This window comes from Harmonia axyridis, chromosome 3 (assembly GCF_914767665.1).
Source record: "Harmonia axyridis chromosome 3, icHarAxyr1.1, whole genome shotgun sequence".
Lineage (NCBI taxonomy): Eukaryota > Metazoa > Arthropoda > Insecta > Coleoptera > Coccinellidae > Harmonia > Harmonia axyridis.
This window is the reverse complement of record NC_059503.1, coordinates 58703968-58723928: the sequence shown is the minus strand read 5'-3', so window position 1 is coordinate 58723928 and position 19961 is coordinate 58703968. Positions and strand designations below refer to the sequence as shown.

At 35.9% G+C, this 19961-nt stretch overlaps 1 protein-coding gene and 1 long non-coding RNA gene across 2 annotated transcripts in view; one reads left to right on the top strand and one right to left on the bottom strand.

Annotated features, from left to right (window-relative positions):
- The window catches only part of LOC123675533 (nuclear pore complex protein Nup88), a 164500-nt gene that overhangs the window by 110184 nt on the left and 34355 nt on the right, over nt 1–19961 (bottom strand). The window lies entirely within an intron of this gene.
- LOC123675534 lies at nt 7644–8133 on the top strand. Its single transcript, XR_006746783.1, has 2 exons — nt 7644–7679; nt 7815–8133. It is a non-coding gene; the product is annotated as an uncharacterized LOC123675534 (long non-coding RNA).

Here is a 19961-nt window from a genome sequence, read left to right as displayed (position 1 = left end):
GGGACATCTTCCGGTCGAACGTGGAGGATATGAGGCTGGAGAAATTAGGGGAATTTCGCATCAATCTTTCGGTATAGACCAAGACAGTTGAATGCCTCCGGAGATGGTATCGAGATGTCGTTTGTCTCGGGGTTAACGTTTTTCTGGATGATGAGTAATAGGGCGGGTCGAAAATCGGGAAATTATGATCGTCTTCAAGGTATTTGGCTTGGCTTATCCTGCTAACTTATGTGATTCAAAGCTATTATAAGTGTACAGTGAGTGAATATTGAATATTTTAGTTTCTTTATATAACTTTTTTGTGAAAAACAGTCCGTCGTTATCAGGATGGGGTATGTCATCTCCAGGTCGTTATTGGAGTAGATTAAATTTCACGAGAACCCAAAGGAAAAAGCCCAAAGGTGTTTAATCACAAGATCTCTGTGGCCAATTGACCCCATGTTGCGAAAGTGGTCAAGACATAGTTGTAAACGTTGAAATGGGAAGTCCTACCCTACCTGCCGTATTTTCCAGACTTTGCTCTCTCGGACTGTCACTTGTTTCGATCAATGGCTCACGCCCGGCTGACCAGCATTTCCGGTCTCACGAAGAAGTAAAAATTGAATCGATTCGTGGATCGCTTCAAAAGATGACCAGTATTTTCAACGCGGGATTCGTACGGTGACAGAAGGATGGGAGACAGTAGTGGCCAGCGATGGACAATACTTTGAATCGTAAAGGTATAACAAGTTTTTTACAATAAAACTTCGAATTCGGAAAAAACGGGACGGAAGCAAAGTTGTACGCCTATGTACTTCTATTGATTTCTCTCAAAATATACCTACTCGCCTTTTTTTTTAATATCATAATGAAACCTCTTATTGGAAGACCCTCTAGAATGTTTTAAGCATCATATAAAACTACATATGTTCTCCGTAGCAACACGTTCTATAAAGCCTAATTCACATTGGTATAATTAGTACTAGAGTTACTGTATTCACGTTTGCAAGTAGACGTTAGATAGAAAGACACTTCCTCGTAAAGACAAAAGTACTCATAGTGGGTAAAAGGGGGGAAACACAACATCAATTTACAGCGTATAATAATACTTTGGAAATAGTCAACAAGGTAACATACCTGGGATGCAGTCTGAACGGAGAATGGGACCACCCACAAGAGATAAGATGCCGCATAGAGAAGGCGAGGGCAGTTTTCAATCGCCTCAGAAAAATACGATCCAATATGCATCTTAATATATCTATCTATCTATCAATATACACTTGAGGTGCTATGTATTTTCCACTCTTCTTTATGGAGTGAAAGTCTGGACACTAACATAGGCAACATGCAAGAGATTGGAAGCCTTGGGGTGCTACCGCAGAATGCTCAGAATTTCGTACATCTACCGTGTCACGAATGATATTGTTATGCAACGGATGCAAAAGGATCTGGAGAAACTGCAGTGTATTAAAATCAGGAAAGTGTCATATCTGAGACATGTATTGCGTAATAAAAAATACCAACTGATTCAGCTGATTTTACAAGGCAAGATAGAAGGAAGACAGTCGCCGATGAGCATCATGGCTGAAAAATATAAGAAAATGGACAAGAATAACGAACATTCAAGTATTCATTGGAGTTATGTGGATCAATGTGATTGCCAACATCCACAGAGGATAGACACCAATGGAAGAAGAATAAGAAGTAAGAGAATAACGAGAACTCTACTACAAATCATACCAACGTAAACTAGGCTCAACCGATACCCGAACAGGCATGAATGAACGGTCCGATACGACCTTGAATCGGCCTCTCTCAATGAACCTCGCGACCCCTAACGGCATTCCGATATCCGATAGAGAGGCGCGTTCGCATGTGGGTCACAGCTGATGTTCGCCCCGCTTTCCGTCAATCGGCGACCTTCGAAAGGGGGTTACGCAGCCATCGAGGGCCGGAGATCGCGGTCACGGACGACTGCGGGGGTGGTGCTGCAGCGGCACACGTACGCCGAAACCAATACACGGCGGCGGCGGGGGCAGGGGTGTGGATTGAAGGGTGCATCGAGGGTGATTTACGCGACACCTGTTGCGTCGTCCGCGAAGGACGGGATTGTTTTTGCATTACAACGTAGACAAATGCGGCTATGCATATAGACGAACAACATTGCTTCCACCTTTTTTGTAAAAAACTGGTTATACATTTATGATTCAAAGTGGAGGATTGAGATGTAGTAGACTGTATTACTTTTTCAAATTGTTGAAAAATACCTTCAAGTCCTACCTTATTGCTAGACTTAACCTTGGGTGTTGATTGAATGTTCTCGAGTCGATGAAATTCGTTCCATTCACACTCAGGCCATAATTTCACTATCACTATTCTTAATGCCAGGAAATCGTCAATTTGAAGTCTTTGAAAATGTGAAAAATTTTGAAAAAAAGTGAAAATGTAGGAAATTATATGTCACTGAAAACACTGGATCGCCGCAGTCGAGATTTTATTATTTTTAGTTGAATTTTTGCAGCATGTGTCTTAAGAACATATGTCCTCCTCGCACACCGATGAAGGAGAAATTTGAAGGCATGTGAGAAGACTGAATAAAAACGATGCTTAATATCAGTTAAATAGAAGAAATAAAATAAATTTTGCGTGGTCCCAACACAAAGTATTTTCCAGGCTGGGCACTACTTTCTCCCATCTTTCGGGCAGCGTACGAACCCCGCGTTGAAAAAACTGGTCATCTTTTGAAGAGATCTACGAATCGATCCAATTTTTTACTTCTTCTAAAGACCGGAAGTGCTTGGCAGCCAGGCCGTGTGCAATTGATCGAAAAAAGTCATAGTCGGGAAGAGCAATACGTCGGGCGGGGTAGGACTTCCCATTTCAACGTTTTCAAGTATGTCTTGACCATTTTCGCAACATGGGGTCGAGCAATGTCATGCTGTAAGATCACTTCACCATGTCCCTATTTGTATTGCGGCCGTTTGTCTTTCAATGCTCGGCTCAAACGCATTAGCTGCGTTCGATAATGTTCGCCTGTGAAGGTTTCAGTCGGTTTTAACAACTCATAATACACTACGCCGAGCTGGTCCCTCCAAATGCTGAGCATGACCTTGAAATCGTGAATATTCGGTTAGGCCGTCGACGTAGGAGCATGGTCGCGATATCCTCATGTGGACGTCGACGTGGAAGCATAACCGGGATATCCCCTTGATTTTCTGCGTTTGGGATTATCGTAATGAACCCATTTTACGTCTCCAGTCACAATGCAATGCAGAAAATCCTTTCGTCTTTGCCTTGCAAGCAGCTGTTCACAAGCAAACAAACGCCTGTCAATGATCCTGCCAATTCTTGTTGCGTATGAAACGATTCTTGATCAAGTAATGCCTCCAATTATGCTTCTTCGAAAACCTTCTCTGTTCCTCCGCCATGCTGGTCACCGTTCTTGAGGCATTGAAACCACTCTTGGCAAGTTCTTTCACTAATAGCGGCCTCATAGGTATTTGATAGCATTCGATGAGCCTTAACCGCAGATTTCTTCATATTGAAGCAGAAAATTAAAATCTCCCGCAAATTACTGAATTAGTGATGAATTGCTGCGAATGAAGAGAATTTGGCTCGTAAGCTGACATGTTTAATTGAGAATAACTTCATGATGCAGTCATAAATCAACTCATATTTCTATGGCGTTATTTTGAAAAATACCTGAGCTTATGGTATGAAATCTACAATACTGACTACCACCTACCGCTACAGTCATCTATTGCAAAATGGCGGAAGCAAATTTGTACACCTAATATACATGGTGTAACTAAATGGGTGTAAAACATTTAAAGAGGTGATTCCTCATCGAAAAAAAGATAGGATCTTTCATATGAAGAAACTTCATTGGAGCATCTCTTGTTAAGATACAGCCCCTTTAAGGGGGTACATATAATTTGTATGACAATTTTTTCACAAGGCAGTAAAAAAGTTACAATTATATTGAAATCAACCTGACGTTTTCTACTACCGAAAAAACACTTAGCCAGTAATTTATTTGGTTGTAAGGGGTGTAAAACGCTGAAATTTATTTCCAATGTAAATTTTTGACTTATTATTTGTTCATCATTTAAAAATTTATTTCCATTAGCCTGTTTCATTCTAAACGAAAATATCTCTTGGGTTTTTGCCCAAAATAAACCAGTTTGCAGCAAAATATTATTTTACGAACAACTACAGAGATACATCGTCATAAATGCGAACAGGATTTATTGTTATTTTGTAGTTGGTACCTGCATTAAACGATGTATCTCTATAGTTCTTCGTAAAATAATTTTTCACTGCAAACTGGTTTATTTTGGGCAAAATACCCAAGAGATATTTTTTATTTAGAATGAAACAGGCTATCGGAAATAAATTTTTAAATGGTGAACAAATAATAAGACAGAAAGTTACATTGGAAATGAATTTTAGCATCGTTTGGCCCAATAGCAGCAAGAAACAAAGGTATGATATTGTCAATGACTTGTGAATCTGTGCATTCATGAAAGCATCAAGCACCAGCAATTATGTACATCCATTGAAACCACCAGAGAATAGATCCATACTAGAATACGCCGCCTATCCGAAAACCGTCCATATCTAGTCTCATCTGATAACAATACAGACCTTCATTGATCGTTCCAATTCACTTACTCATTAGCCCATTCCAATAGCCGTCGTATATGATTTTGTGTTAATGGAATCGTCCTCAAAAGTCGTCGAGAATGTAAATTAACATCTCGGAGTCTTCGACGAACTGTTTCAATCGAAATCAAAACACCAGAAGCGTTCAAAAGCCGCTGTTGCATGATTCGATAAGTACTCAAAGGATCTCTACATGTAGACATAGTCAGATTCGGCTAGGTTGAAATTTAGATTACTTATGTGAACTATAATAATTTGAAATGCTTATGCCAAATTACTGGAATTAATAACAAGCTCTAAGCTTAAATTAAGACGAAGAAGAAGAAGAATAAGAATAAAAAAGCGCTCAAAAGCGCCTGACGCCAAATGATTTAACGAAAGAATTCAACAAAACAACAAGATCCCTAAGATAATTATCAAAAAGTATGATCGAGCGGAAGAACGTTCAATCCGCAAGAAACTATAAAAATATATAGATGGGCCTATTCAATTAAGATATTCCGAACCGAGCCGAGTCTCAAGACGGCGGAAAACCAATGACGTATCGCGGAAAAAAGAGCGATTTCCCCGTCTAACAAATTGCACTTTTAAAATCCACCATCCACATCCGGGCTATTAATAATTCGAACAAATGGATCATAAAAACGTGATTTATGTACGCGGGGCGATCCGAAAAAAAATACCGGGAGAGAGATGCGCCCAGGAGAGTCCAATATCTCTCTCCCCGAACATTAAAATTAAGTTAAGTAGGAGTGGGAGGGGGCCGGGGGGGTCGCGAAATATCGAAATTATAATGATTACGGCAAGACATCGCCCGTCTAATGTCTTTCGTTCGAAACGGGCGGACTTTTTATGGCCGTATTTTTTATCGGGGTGGAAAATTGAATGGCTTTTTAAAAATTGGCTGCGGGCTGGAAAAGTGGTTCCGATTCCTTAATGGGTTAGATACGGGGTGGCGGAAATGAACGGCCTCGGCTTTTGTTATTAATACACTCGCCTCCCTGTAATACCCAATTATGTTCTTGCCCAAAGGTGGAAAAAACATCTTCCATAAGGTATCTTGGGGTTATGGTGGATCAACATTTAAGATGGACAGAACAAATCAGTCAGGTAACAAAGAGAATTAGATCATTAAGCCATACATTTTATATACTGAGAGACATTCTATCAAAAAAAAATATACTTATATTATATAACAGCCTAGCGGAGTCAATAATCAGGTACTGTATTGTTGCTTGGGGGGGCGCATTTTACACTTCGCTGCAGACGTTACAGACGGCACAGAACACTCTTATCAAAGTAATGTTAAAAAAAGAAAGATTGTACTGGACAAGTTTACTTTACGATGAGTCTAAATTATTGAATATAAGAGCTATTTTCATAAATCAGTGTGTTATAAGGGTGTTTAAGAAAAATAAGAGTTTCAAGCAAAAAAGTACAGGAGTGACTAGATCAACACATAATTTGGTTTTTCAGGTTCAATTTTTCAAGAAGTCGGTCACCCAAAGATCATTTCTATATTTCTGTCCAAAATTGTTTAATGTCATTCCTACTGAACTGAAACAGAATAAAAGATTGAATGTCTTTAAATCAGAGCTCAGGAGTTTTATATTTGAGAATCCTGAGAGGTTTGCATTCGTATGATATAGATTTCTGGACTACCTGCATGTCCGGATGAGTCCTTACCTGCCGTCACTGCTTTCTCCATTTGTTTTGTTTTGATTTTTTTTTCGATTTTCGTCTTATTGCCAATTGTTATTTTGTATGTACATTTCGAGGAACGTGAGGGAGTGCAATGGTAGAAACAGACATTTTGTCTAGGTACTGTTGCACATCTCTCGATGTTTTTGATGTAATAAAAAAAACTGTAAAATTACTGTACTTTAAATGTGAGAATAAATTTTGAATTTGAATTTGAATTTGTTTGAGGACGCGAACGTATTTCCTCTTCGGTGTTCATATTATTTGTTTCATTTACAATTTTTTTTTTACCTGATATACCACGTGGGATCAAGAAATGGCATATTGAGTACGTAAATGTTGGGTTTCAATCATTTTCATTGAAATTTCGCAATATTGCAAAGATTTCTTTGTAATTGACGTTATCCATGTTTCTTCTTTCAATTTAAACCTACATTAGTTTAAAGGACCCCGCACGTTTTATATGGGAAATGGCTATCCGTGAATTTAGCTGAATTTTTGATATGTTGTAGTTCTTGATAAACTGATCAGAAGTGTCCATACACGGAAAAAAATCGTAATCTACATTCAAGTATAAAGATAATCTTGAACAAATATTCTAAATCTAAGTTGTTTTAATATTGCGTTGAAACTATTTTACTTGAAATAAAAATATCATTCTTTCATTTCAAGAACACACATATACTTGTTTACCAAGATTACAATATATTTAACTGAAGATTTCGTGTTCTCGATTCAACAAGATCACTAGTATGAAAGCAAGAATAGCTATCAAGATCCATTGAAAATCATTTTGTTTCATCTAGAGAAAATGTAATACATGAGTCAAAATTAATAGAAGTCGATCGAAGTCTAGTTATGATATTGACTTGAAAGAAAACCATTCTTATAACTAGAATATTAATCCTCAATCGTAGTAAAAATTGTTCTGATGGAAGAGTTGCACTGATTATATTAAGAATAGCTATCTTGGTTGAAATCTAAAATATCTTCCGCGAATTCAACTACTGCTCTTCTGAAGCATACACTATTCTTAATCCAAATACTAATATACGCAAGCCAAATACAGGTACGCTCTACTACGGCTGGCCGTTTGTTCCCGCGCAGATTGTGGTTGGTCGGAGCGAATGATAGGGCTTGCGCATGATGCTAGTCTAGATAGTTGGAACTAGTGGAAAGTGGAAAGTTTATTGGCAGACATTTTCGAAGAACAGTCGAAATAGAGCAGGAACAGTTTTTTATAGTTTAGTGTTCATAATATTTTTAGTGATTTATTATTATGGAGAAAATTCTAGAGGAATGGGAATTGGCCGATTTGATTCCAATATTCAAGGGTGAGTACCTATATTTACAGATATTCTGAGAAATTGTTTTATGCACTTTGTTGGTGTGAATGAAAAAATTAACAGATTGATTATTGGCCAGGTATCATTAGATTATATACTGAAATTCACGCTTTGGGTTTTCAGAGCATGGAATAACACCTGATAATATAACAAAACTAACAGAAAGCCTAATTAAGGAATTGATCCCTAATATCGGAAAAAGGATGAAATTCACTGAGAAGTGGATTAAGATAGTAGAGTCGTCGGTATGTACTCAAGTATGTTTTCTTTTCATTCATTATTTTTGTGATGTGATATTTTTTTAATTTTTGTTATACGTTTTTTTTATGATAATATATTATATATTTTTGACGAATGTTATATGTTTATGTTGAGAAAATAAAATGTGTTCAATTTTTTCCTTTGTAAATTCTGTTATCACCCAAAATTCCATTTTCAGGTACCTCATAAGAAAAATATGGAATGTTCAGTGATCCTTCGGAGAAAATAATTATTGTTGTTATCCCTCCATCAGCTATCCGTTGTTTAACGATGTGATATTAGACCTTCCATATTTAATCATTAAAAAAAACTCGATCTTCTCTCCAAAATAATCTGTTACCTGAGAGAGGATGTCATTTATTTCAAAAACCAATATTGAGGGATTATACGATATATGCCCAATATGATTTGTCGAGATAAATAATATCGTGATACCTAATATGTTAACACTATGCCTGAAAGGTACAAGTTTCTCTATATTTGAAGAGATAATAGATGATTTCCAATATAAATTCAACTTCATTTCACGTAACTCAAGTATAATACAATTCGAAACTCGGTGGTTTACAATTCTTCGGGTATATTAATCGCTAGAGGTAACATTACCTCCGAGATTTAGGGTACTTCATTATGTACGATTACTGTACCAAGAACCTTATATTCCTTACAATTCGTACAACTCTACAGTAATCGTACACAATGAAGTACCCTAAATCTCGGACGTAATGTTACCTCTAGCGATTAATATACCCAAAGAATTGTAAACCACCGAGTTTTATTTATTCTTATTTGGAAACTAAGAAAGTTTTGCCAGAAGATTGTTCTATGTTCGATCCAAGAAGTCTTATTCTTATTCGAAGTTTTGGGTAGGTTTACTCGAAGAATGTTCTATACTCATTCCAAGAAGCCTTATTCTTAATCGGAAACTAAGAAAGTTTCGCCAGAAGATTGTTCTATGTTCGATCCAAGTGGGCTTATTCTTGGTTGAAGTAATCCTTCATCTTGATATAAAAGTTATTATACTATTCTCAAGTTTACTTTTCCTCATATGAAGTGTAGTGAACATTTACGTTTAAGAATAACGTGCATCTTGCATTGAGTCAAGTTATGCTTGCGGATATATGAGTCTAATATTGCTTCCAGTCAAGACTACTAGTCTTGGATATAGCATATATTTTTTTCAGTGTAGCCACAAAGCTCAAAAGTGGACAGTTTTCGAGATATGGAGCTTTGAAAATGGATTTTTTGCAATTTTCGGGGTTTTTGCTCATCAATCGAGGAGCTTTCATTTCTGGTTGGGATGGAATTTGGATGTTCGGCGGCCAGAACCCGACTGAGAAATGATCTTCCTGGGTTATATTAGGCACCGCCATCGATAATTTTCTATACACTGCTCCACATTGGCTATGAAATGAGATACAAAATTCAAGATCTTCCATACATCTTTTCATACCACAAGATGACGCCAGAATAATTTACATGACCGAGAAACGACATATTGTGAGATTTTTTTACGAGAGACCATAATAACTGAATCCTCATATATCTGATGTCCAATAATATCAAATATGTTAGACAGAATGTTCATAACCAGGTATCGCGAGCTGTAATGGGGGAAAATGGGAAAATCATAATCATACATATCCTCAGGGATCACAATTGTGATCACTATTGATGTCATTTACATATGATATGTGATTTGTTTCTCACAAATCTCGATAATCTGACAATGGGGTGCCAAGACATTTTCGTCAGAATGTCTCGAAATTGATGATAGCATCTCACAGACAAACGAATCCGTGAAAATTTCTGCAGTTTTGATACAATATAGTACTATCCGGGTAGAATAGAGAAGTCCAAGTGTTGGAAGCTAACAATGAATGGAACTTCCGATATTAACCCACGAATTCTTGAAAATACAATTTTTTTTTAAGAACTTTTTGAACTTCACACATACGAATAAATACTATCTAATAATATGATCGTTGGCAAAATGAATAAGTAGATCAATCAAAAACAATATAATAATAATGAGAGTAACATTCATAATAATAACAATAATGATAATAAACAAAAAACAATTTAAAATCATATTAGCAATCGAAGATGCTCCCGTCTGGATAAATCAGAAAAAAAATGAAATTGAATCAGATAGACAAAGTTGTCTTCTTTTGGCCTAACAACGAATTTCATCTTTCTTCTCGAATCTTATCTTAAAAAAAGAAAATTGTTAATTCAGTGTTTCGGATTCAGATCATTTGAGTTCTTTGCGTCGTCTGGAGTTTCGCAGGGATCTATTTTGGGGCCTCTGCTGTTCATGCTATCCATGAATGATTTGAATTTATCTTTGCTCTGCTTTTTTTTTGTATGTTGAAGATTGTTAGTTGTTTCCATCCAGGATTGTTGGGATCTTCAGGGTGACATTGATGAACTATTTGATTGGTGTAAGAGAAACTTGCTTTAAATATAAGAAAGTCAAATTTGACGTCCTTTGGTCATGGGAATTCTAAAATTCTTTTTCAGTACAACAATGAATGGAGTGTTTTGAACAGAGTGACTGAATCTAGAGAACTGGGAATTTTATTTGATCAGGGACTGACTTTTGTACCACATGTGAGTGCAGTTGTTTCGGAGGGACCCAGGACAGATAGTTCGACTTTTTTTGTGCACCTACGATTAAAACCCATTATTACGGAATCATTATTCAAGTTCTCTCAAAATAAGATAGATCTTATAATAAACTCACGTGCAAAAAACGCAACAAGTTGATAGTTGGTTCAAGATTTTTTAATTTTGAAAAATTCCTCAGTAAACTGTATGTATATAAAATTTCGACTTGTATATTCAATATTTTGTTGAATGCTGGCTTTTAGTCTTTAAACAGGGTTGTTTAGAAGTTTGTTGTCAAAACCTAATTTCAAAACATCCTTTGGAATAATTTCGTGGTCATATTCTTTCATATTAAAAATTTTTATTGAGAAACATTTTTTTCCAAGATTCTGTTTTTTGGTTCATGCCTTTAAGTGCACTAAGTCTTCTTTTTTTCACAGAAATGAACTGTTCAACAACGGTTTAATTCACAAATGTAATTTTTTGAGGAGATGGCGTTGCTTGTTGTCGCCTCGATGTCAGATTGACAGTAGGATACCTAGAAGAACTCCAACTATAGTTTTAAGTGCGGAAAATTGTACAAAAACCTTTGCTCTAGTTGAAGATGGACGTAATTAAATATGTTGCAGATACTTCATGTTCATTGCCCTACCATCAAAAGGGTCGTCGAACTCAATTGACAGTATAAACCGACCAACGCAGGCAGAAATAAGAGCTATATATTTAGAAATAAAAGAACTAGAGGTGGTAACACAAAATATTAAGATGCATTCGTTGAAAAAAAGTTTTTTCAGGTTATTTAAGTTACAGTTGCATTGGTTTGTTCTGAAGTTTAATTTCTAATTTCAATTCATTAACTGCTTATCATAATAACTGAACTACATATTGTTGCCTTCTCATTGCTAGACACATAAACTGAGCTTTTGGACTGACATCTTGGCACAATGAGCGAAGATATATCGCCAAAAAATACATTCCTTAAAATTGGGTGAACTGTTGAATGGAGTTAATTTGTCTCTCAAAAATGAATTAGTCGATATGTTGGCAAGGAATGGTTCTTCATAAAACTTTGTATTTTGAAAGAATTTAAACAAGAAATTAAGCAACCGGGTATTTTAAAATTGAGATGCTACAACAAATTGCTAATTAATCTTGTATAATAATTAATAAACCAGTATTCAACAAAAGACCGAAAGTGCACGTTGATATTACTAATTTTATCTAGTTTGCTGAAAAAATACTGAGAATTGAACTAAAAATAAAAAAACTATGAAACCGCAAATTTTACCAAATGATAATTTAAAGGGAATCTAAGGCCTCTAAAGCATCTTCACAAATACAATACAGTTCTTGTGGAGATGACTTAGAGGCCTCAATATCTACTACTCCTTTGAGTATGGACTTCTTTCTTCAAATAATGATTTGTTGAATTTTTTTTTTGCATATAAGTGTATTTGTGGTATTACAAAAAATGAACTTTTGGGTATGAAAGTAAAACATTAAATATTGGATAAGATGAAATCGAAAGGTAAGAAATGTCCCTTTATAACATGACTGTTTAGGGTCAAGACATGTTATACAAGAATTCTAAGGAACAACCTGCCTCAGATCATCAAAGCAGTAGAAACGAATTCAACCCTTTTCTAGATCCTATCCCCGAGTTATCTCACCCCCCTTGTCTGATCTACCCGACGCAGTCTAAGACGACGTATTAGTCAAATTAAAATCGAAATTCAAACACCGTCGAAAGAAAGGGGTTGACGGAGGTTTGTACAACCCTCAGTCAATCGTCGTAATGTGCCATTACCGAAATTGGTCTCAAATATTGACACTAATCTCGGATCCGAAGGTTTTCTTCGTCTGAAAGGGGGAGAACATTGGAAATTACCTACTTGGGTGAAAGGGTACGTTTTATTGTCGCTTGTGTATATTTTATACATTTTTCTTTGTTTTCTCCCAAGTAGTTATTTTGAAATTAAGTGCATATTTGTTGCGAATATGCTAAAATGATGTTTGCTTATCCCGCATCTAATTTTTTATGTCAAATTAAATCGAAAAGTTGGTTCAGATTTCGAAATAATATAAATATAATGAATTCTATTTAGTGATCTACAATAACATGAACATTTAAAAAAGCGCGATATTTATATAATTAGTTTTTCATTATTTGAATGAATTTCAATTCTTGATATTGCAATTAGATTATTTCAATGAAAAATTTTAATCGTTTAAATTGTTGCTTGTAGAGGCAATCATTTCTTCAGACAAAAAACTTTTTCAGATTAATGTTCAGTTTCTCACTTTGGAATTTTTGGAATTATGAAATTGTCAAAGTTACTGCTGAAGAATCCGTGGTCGAATTCAAGTATGTCCAACCATCTAAACTCTTGCAAATGGAAAATCTATAAACTCTATAAAGGTATCTTTAGTTCGTTAATAGGAAAAATCCGACTAGGATTCCGTAAAATTCATATTCTTGATTATTTCGAAACTACGGATTAGAACGAGATGAAATCTTGAGTTTAGATGTGAAATAACAAGATTCATGCTAAAGTTCTTGTTGTCCACTCTTGAGGCTAAAGAAAATTCAAGAAGAATATCGAAAAAAGATTTTTATTCATTTAATGAATTAGATATTAATAGATTATTCTCGATAAATTAAAATATAAGAAGTTTAATTTTTTGCATTAAAACAGCACCATTATGAAAAAAAGGCAAATGCCATTATTTGTCACAAATTGATAATTGATAATTTCAAATAACAATAACAATAATTTTATTCGGTCTGAAAGTTACGATAAAAAATGATTATCAATTTGAATTATCTCAGTGGCTTATCGATTTTTCCTTCAAAAAAATATTCAATATAAATAAACTCAAATATCCAATAAAAATAAATAAATAAAAATAAATATAACTAAAATATTCAATAAATTAACAATCAGTAATTTCAACAGATTTTCGAGTACAGTGTCCCAAAAATTCGATGTTCACTGAAAGCATATATATGACTCAGAAGAAACAGAGATATAGCGAAGTTTTTGTAACAGTAATTTTTCAGAAACTCAATATTGTAACTCGAGAACAAATCAATGAGAAATATCTATGAGCAGCCTTTTAATATCTTATTATTTCGAAAAATGAGGTGGGGGTGCTTGAAATTTTTTTTCTAGGTCTTATATTCCTCGTGATGCCTTCAGTGAGCATCGAATTAGAGACACCCTGTACATTCAAAACAGAAAAAATTTTAATTTCTTAAAATGCGTCAGGACAAATTCCAACAATAGTACAGTGACGCAGATTAAGAAGAGAGTATATGAGAAAAGGAACAAGATTCCTGATTTCGCTCCTTTCAACTTCCAAATCGAATCAAAGGTCGAAATGAATTGAGGAAAGCCCATTTTCCACGCAGTTCCTTGGGCGCAAGATCTCGGACAGTCGCGCGACTTTCGAAGGCGGTGCCATTACTTGAACTGTCGCCGCCTTTTGGGGACGATGAACACCGTCACAAAGTGACCGTTCGATTGCCTTTTCAGGATTTGAAGTTAGCGGAGGCGTTGATCCAGGACAATCGCCCCGAAAAAAACTCCTTTCTCCTATTCTGTGGCAAATCGGCCATACCTTATAAAAAAGAATAATGCGGGAATATCTAAGTTTCAAGCAGACTGTCAGATTTGTGACAGAAAAACTATTCTGCCAACCCACATTTTTCAATGCAAAAATCTTTAAACGATATGTATGGAAATAATTCATTAATTCTAAAAAAATAATTCAAAATTAGGAAAAATGATGTAAAACACTCGGTACATACTAACACTCGTTCGTTCAATAGTTCGTCACTTCGTGGCTGGTTTTTGAATTCGTGAACTCGTGGAACAATATTGATGCCTAGTCTGCTGTAATGTTTTCGTTGTCTATAAATGCGCGCTTGTTCCGGAGAAACATAAAGTTATAAAATTGCTCTGTAATTGTCGAATTTCGAGCCAAGAAACGTCTAAGCCGATTGGAAAAAATCCGTTCGATGTTTTAGAATTAACCTTATATGAAATATAGTTTCCCTAATCATCAAAAAAAATTACCATCTGATCATACTAAAATTCAAATTCAATTGCATAATAGTGGAAAGCATGTTCGGGAGAAATTTGCCAAGGATCGTATAATTGAAAAATGAAAAAAGCTTTTCTATTTTATGTCAAATTCCAATGAAATTTCAGGTGCATATAGAACTTCATCGACGAAGTGGGTTATCCAAAAATTCCGTCTCTACAATGGAAAAAATAATTAAATTTTTTTTATCCGACGAATTGACTTGCCAAGATGCAAGAAGGACAGACTTCTCGTGGGATGTCGTCTTTATGGCAACAAGACGCGACATCTATTGTAAAAATTGGTGAATTTGTATAAAAAACATAGAACCCAAATATAAAAATTAATGCAGTTTGTCCTTCATCGTTTCCTCACGAATTTTTTTTCTAGAACAATAGATCACTTTGTGATGGCATGTCACAGACCAAAAAGTTTTGACTCCAGCTTTATATTCAGTAGATTGAATTATAAGTCTCAAATGATTTATGGAAAAATTTCATAAATACGAATTTAGACAAGGGTGTGAAAGTCCTCACAGAATATTAATCTGGAAGTATTGTCCTGAACACATACTTGATATCATTTGTTATTTGTTTCATGAGTAGCCAGCATCGAAGAGCTTTGAAGTCATACTATGAGAACTAGCTAAATACGAGTATGTCAATGGGTGTTGTTTGATGAAATTATTTCATAAAACTATATGCCGTTTGTGAAACGATCCAAAATTTGTCTTAGATACAATTATGACACCGGTTAGAAAGAAACATGTCTTACTGGAAGGCAGTGTTCTACCATTTCACTGTTGAGTAAATTAACAGTAATGTGTCTGACACAATAATGAAGCTTACATAAGACAACCGATCGTACAATTCGCACGAGCTTCAAAGCTGCGTTTAAAGTAGACGCAATTTCCTCGCGCGGGAGTTGTGCCTAGTATAAACGCTCTCGCTGAATTATTGCGGTGTGTTGGCCTTTTTTGCAAGCAGTAGCTCAGTCGGTTTTGTCCGAGCATCAAAATATTTCGGTCATCAAGATCCGTTTAGTGTAAACGTGGTCCCTATAGCGAGAAGGATAGACCAAGAAGAGCTCTTGCAACTCATCTATAAAAAAAAGAATTCTTGAGGAATACAAAAACAATTATCGAAAGGAAAGGAAGTTATTTAGAAACATAGCATCCCTATCTGTACAGAAATTGGAACTAAAGGCGGCTAGCCCTACTTGCGCAATTTTTCGCGCTAAATTGCGCTCTGTTTTGGGTAGTGCGAAATTTCAATCGAAGCGAGTAAGTTTAACTCGAGTGACTTTCGTGACTTATGTAAACGCAGCTAAAGGTTTAAGGACATCGGAATGAAAAACATTGATCATTATAAAATGAAACACCTTGTGGGAGTGTGTTCCAACAAAAATTTGCAATTCATGTAGAAAAAACAAGTTGACGACACTTCTCAGTTTTTCCCAAAAGATGAATGAAATGTGACTTTTCCAAATGATCTGGTCAAATCCACAAAATAACGTGAATGAATCAAAATTCAGTTCCCTTTGTCCCGCACAATGGATATTTTCCACCTCCCCTATCCTTCGACCGTGACTAATCCGCACACGTCATAAATTCCTAGCATTTTCCGACGTACCGGCATTCATCTAAGGAAAGACAAAACGACAGCTCCAAATAAAGCAATTTGCCTCTGTAAGTATCCCGGAAAGAAAGTAACGTATCCAACGGTCGGTGTTATTGGATTTGTTCGTCGGAGGTCCCGTGGGATGGCGAAGTTCGAGACACGCGATATTACAGGATGTGCGGATTGGGAATCTGCCGGTTGAGGTGCCTGTGGGACCGGGTACGATCCATTCGACGACAGAATATGGTGGTTGGTGAATATCGTCTGACTGTTTTGAAAAAATATTCAATTGAAGTTTCACAGTCTGTGCATATTTTTGCAAAAAGTTATAGTGGAATTACTGCTACTGCCAGAAAAACATATTTAATAGAAATAAATCATATTATTTGAAAAAAATTCAAATATTTTCCCAATACTTCCATTTGGTTTCTGGGAGGTTGATCAAAACATGATCAAAACAAAGTATAATGATTATTCGTTGAACATTTCTGCAGACTATAAAAGCTGATATGTTAACAATGGCCTTGTTTAACTTTTGAGAAACTGGCCGTTAATTTTCCGTTTCATCACAATAACAAGAATTCTATGCGAAGGGGAACATAAAGAAAAACTACAATATCTTAGAAAGTGTTCCCAAACTTTCAATGAAATTTCTTATTTCAATGTATATATCAAAAAGTTTACGCAATTTTCATAATTATTTAGAATCTCAAGATTCTGTCTGAAATTTAACATCGCAAATAAATTGAATTTTGTGCCAAAGATGTGAAAATTTGTGAAATTAGATAAATGTAAACCTCATAGATCACGATAACGATTTTTGATGAGAAACTCATATGATAGACCATATTCACTGAAACGGCTCCAAGATGCAATTGCCACTTCTAAATACACCGAAAATTCTTTCAAAAACAGTTTTGATTATCTGATTACTCGTTGGCGGATGTGTAGTTCGAAAAGCGCCTATTTGTAAGGCGATACAATAAATTTGAATGAATTATACATAGGGGTAAAACTTTACTTCCGCCGTTTTTTCCGAAATTCGAGACTTTATTGTAAAAAGCTGGTTATACATTTATGTTTCGAAGTATTGTCCATCGCTGGCCACTACTTTTTCCCATCTTTCCACGAATCGATTCAATTTTTTCTTTGACGTTTGACACAATTCTTGATCAAGACATGCCTCCGATTCTGCATCTTCGAAAACCTTCTCTCTTAAACCGCCATGCTGGTCTTCAACAGTTCATCCACTAATGGCGGCCTCACCATAGGTATTTGAGATCATTTGATGAGCGTCAGCCGCAGATTTCTTTATATCAAAGCAAAAAATTCTGCCAATGACGCGAATTTGGCTCATAAGCTGACATGTTTAACCGAGAATAACTTAATGATGCAGACACAAGTCGACTAATATTTCGATGACTTTATGTTTTCAATTACCTAAGCTTAGTTTATGACATCTACGATCTAATTATTTCGACTACCTTATTCCGCTACTGTCATCTATTGCAAAACGGCGAAAGCAAAGTTGTTCACCTCAACATATTTTTGCAGGATTCAAACTGAAGGCGTCGAAAACATTTTATCGACGCCTATGATGGTAACCAACGTTTTAAAATAAAATTCACAAAAAATGAAGAATAGTAAAGAACTTAAAAGTCAGGCGTTTTTGAGCGCTCATTCATGTATGCGATAATTGTAGCCTTGTATACACCTAAATACAATATTATGGTCTACAAGGGTTCAATTGGCGCATGAATTAATGAGCTCACCATTTTCAATCGAATTGAATTACTAATCACTAAATTACTAGATATTTATTTTCCAATATACTTGATTTTTCTATGGTTCTGAAGACGTTATCCACAAGAATTCCGAACTAAGCTTGAAATGGTTATTCTACCTATAATTATCGGATTTGTGGTGAAGAACTACTTTTTAAAAATGAATCCCTTTATAAAGAATGATGAGTTATATCGCAACGAAAATAGTTCGTTAATTCAATATAAAATATCTTATTGAGACTGACTGACTGAAGAGCAACACATTTAGTATTTATAACATTTGGCCCTATTCTGTAACTCGGATAGAAACGAACGAATCGAATCAAAATCTGAGAAATCAGATTGTTTCACTTCTATCACGTCCAAATTTGGTAATATGTATCCAGTTCTTATTCTATAGCCGCAGGTAATTCGTAATTGATATCTATAGTAATTCTACTTGAGTTAAAGAATACCAATTCGAAACGATTCCTATGCATTTCTATTCGATCTATACCATCTCTATTCGATTTGAAGATACCAAATAGGGCTGATCGTCTTATGATCATAAACACTACCTGCAAAATAGCAGATTCAGCTAAATACAAAGTATAGTTGATTAGTGCACACACTGCCTTATTCGTAACAATAGCTTCTGATAATTATCCGGATGTAGCAGAAATATCGAGAAAAAAATTATGAGATTGTTTGAAAAACGCCATAAGCACGTCAAAACATATCGATCTCATGTGATAATTGTCTTCGATTGGTTGAATATGCTTATCGTATTGGATAGCTATTATATTGTTGTATTTCAGTCATGATTTGCTGGTACTTTTTTTACATAAAGAATGAATAATTTCATCGAAAGTAGCGTGAACATTTTAATAGAGGAAATCAATTTCACGCGGAATCATCCGATTACATTTGTCTGCATCCTTAATACTAGCTTCAATTCGTGATGGTGCCTTCGGAACCAAGTTGCTATCCCCCTCCCCGAACACCAAAAATGATACAATTCCGGCAAATGGACGACGTCCTCTCTCCGTGACGCGGCGCATCAATGCCGCTTCCTCAATTCTATCTATTCGCGACAATGACAAAAAGCCGATAAATTAGAAAAATGGCCGGCGGCGAAAAGAATAAACAACAAAAACTCACGCATGCAGCCGATCCGGGAAATGAGCTACGGGGAAGAAAAATCGGCGACGGTCTCTGGACATCTCCATCACCGGGTCCCGGGGGACGACGTCATTACCCCCGCGCAGAAATGACCGCCGGGATCTAGCCCTGGGCCGGGAGATTCCTACGTGGCTCTTCCATAAGTTATCGGGTGCTCTTTATTCCGGGGGTTTTTCTCGGTTTGGGGACCGAGTTCGTTGTAAGGGCGCGTTCACACACGGTCTAGATTACATCATTTTGTATAAGCGTTTTCTTGTCCAAATTCGACAATGCAGAACATCGATTCAACAAATAACAGTGAAGCAATTAAAGAAAATATACTATAAAGTGTAGTGAAAAGAAATTCAATCATTTTTGCATGAAAAACAAGGCTTCAATTACCATAGTTAGAATTATACGATTTAGGTCAAATATGAGCCTTTTTGTTCGACACCTTTTATTATTATTATAAACTTTACAAGAGTTGAGGCGAAGCCTATAAACTCACAAAAAATACAAAAATTTGAGCATAAACAAAGTACACTATGGCCTAGCCATCGGTCGTACGAGTTCTTGAACGCATTCACCAATCCAGAATTGACAACACTCTCGGGCAAAGGGTCAAGTGTCAAACATGCAGTTGGACAGGAAATGCTGCCTGCGGACCGAGGAAAACTTTCTTTTTCAATTTCAGTGCATGACCACGCAATCATTACAATTCAACGCCGAAAAAACCACGGAGGCACCGGAAAGTGACTAGTGAAAGATCA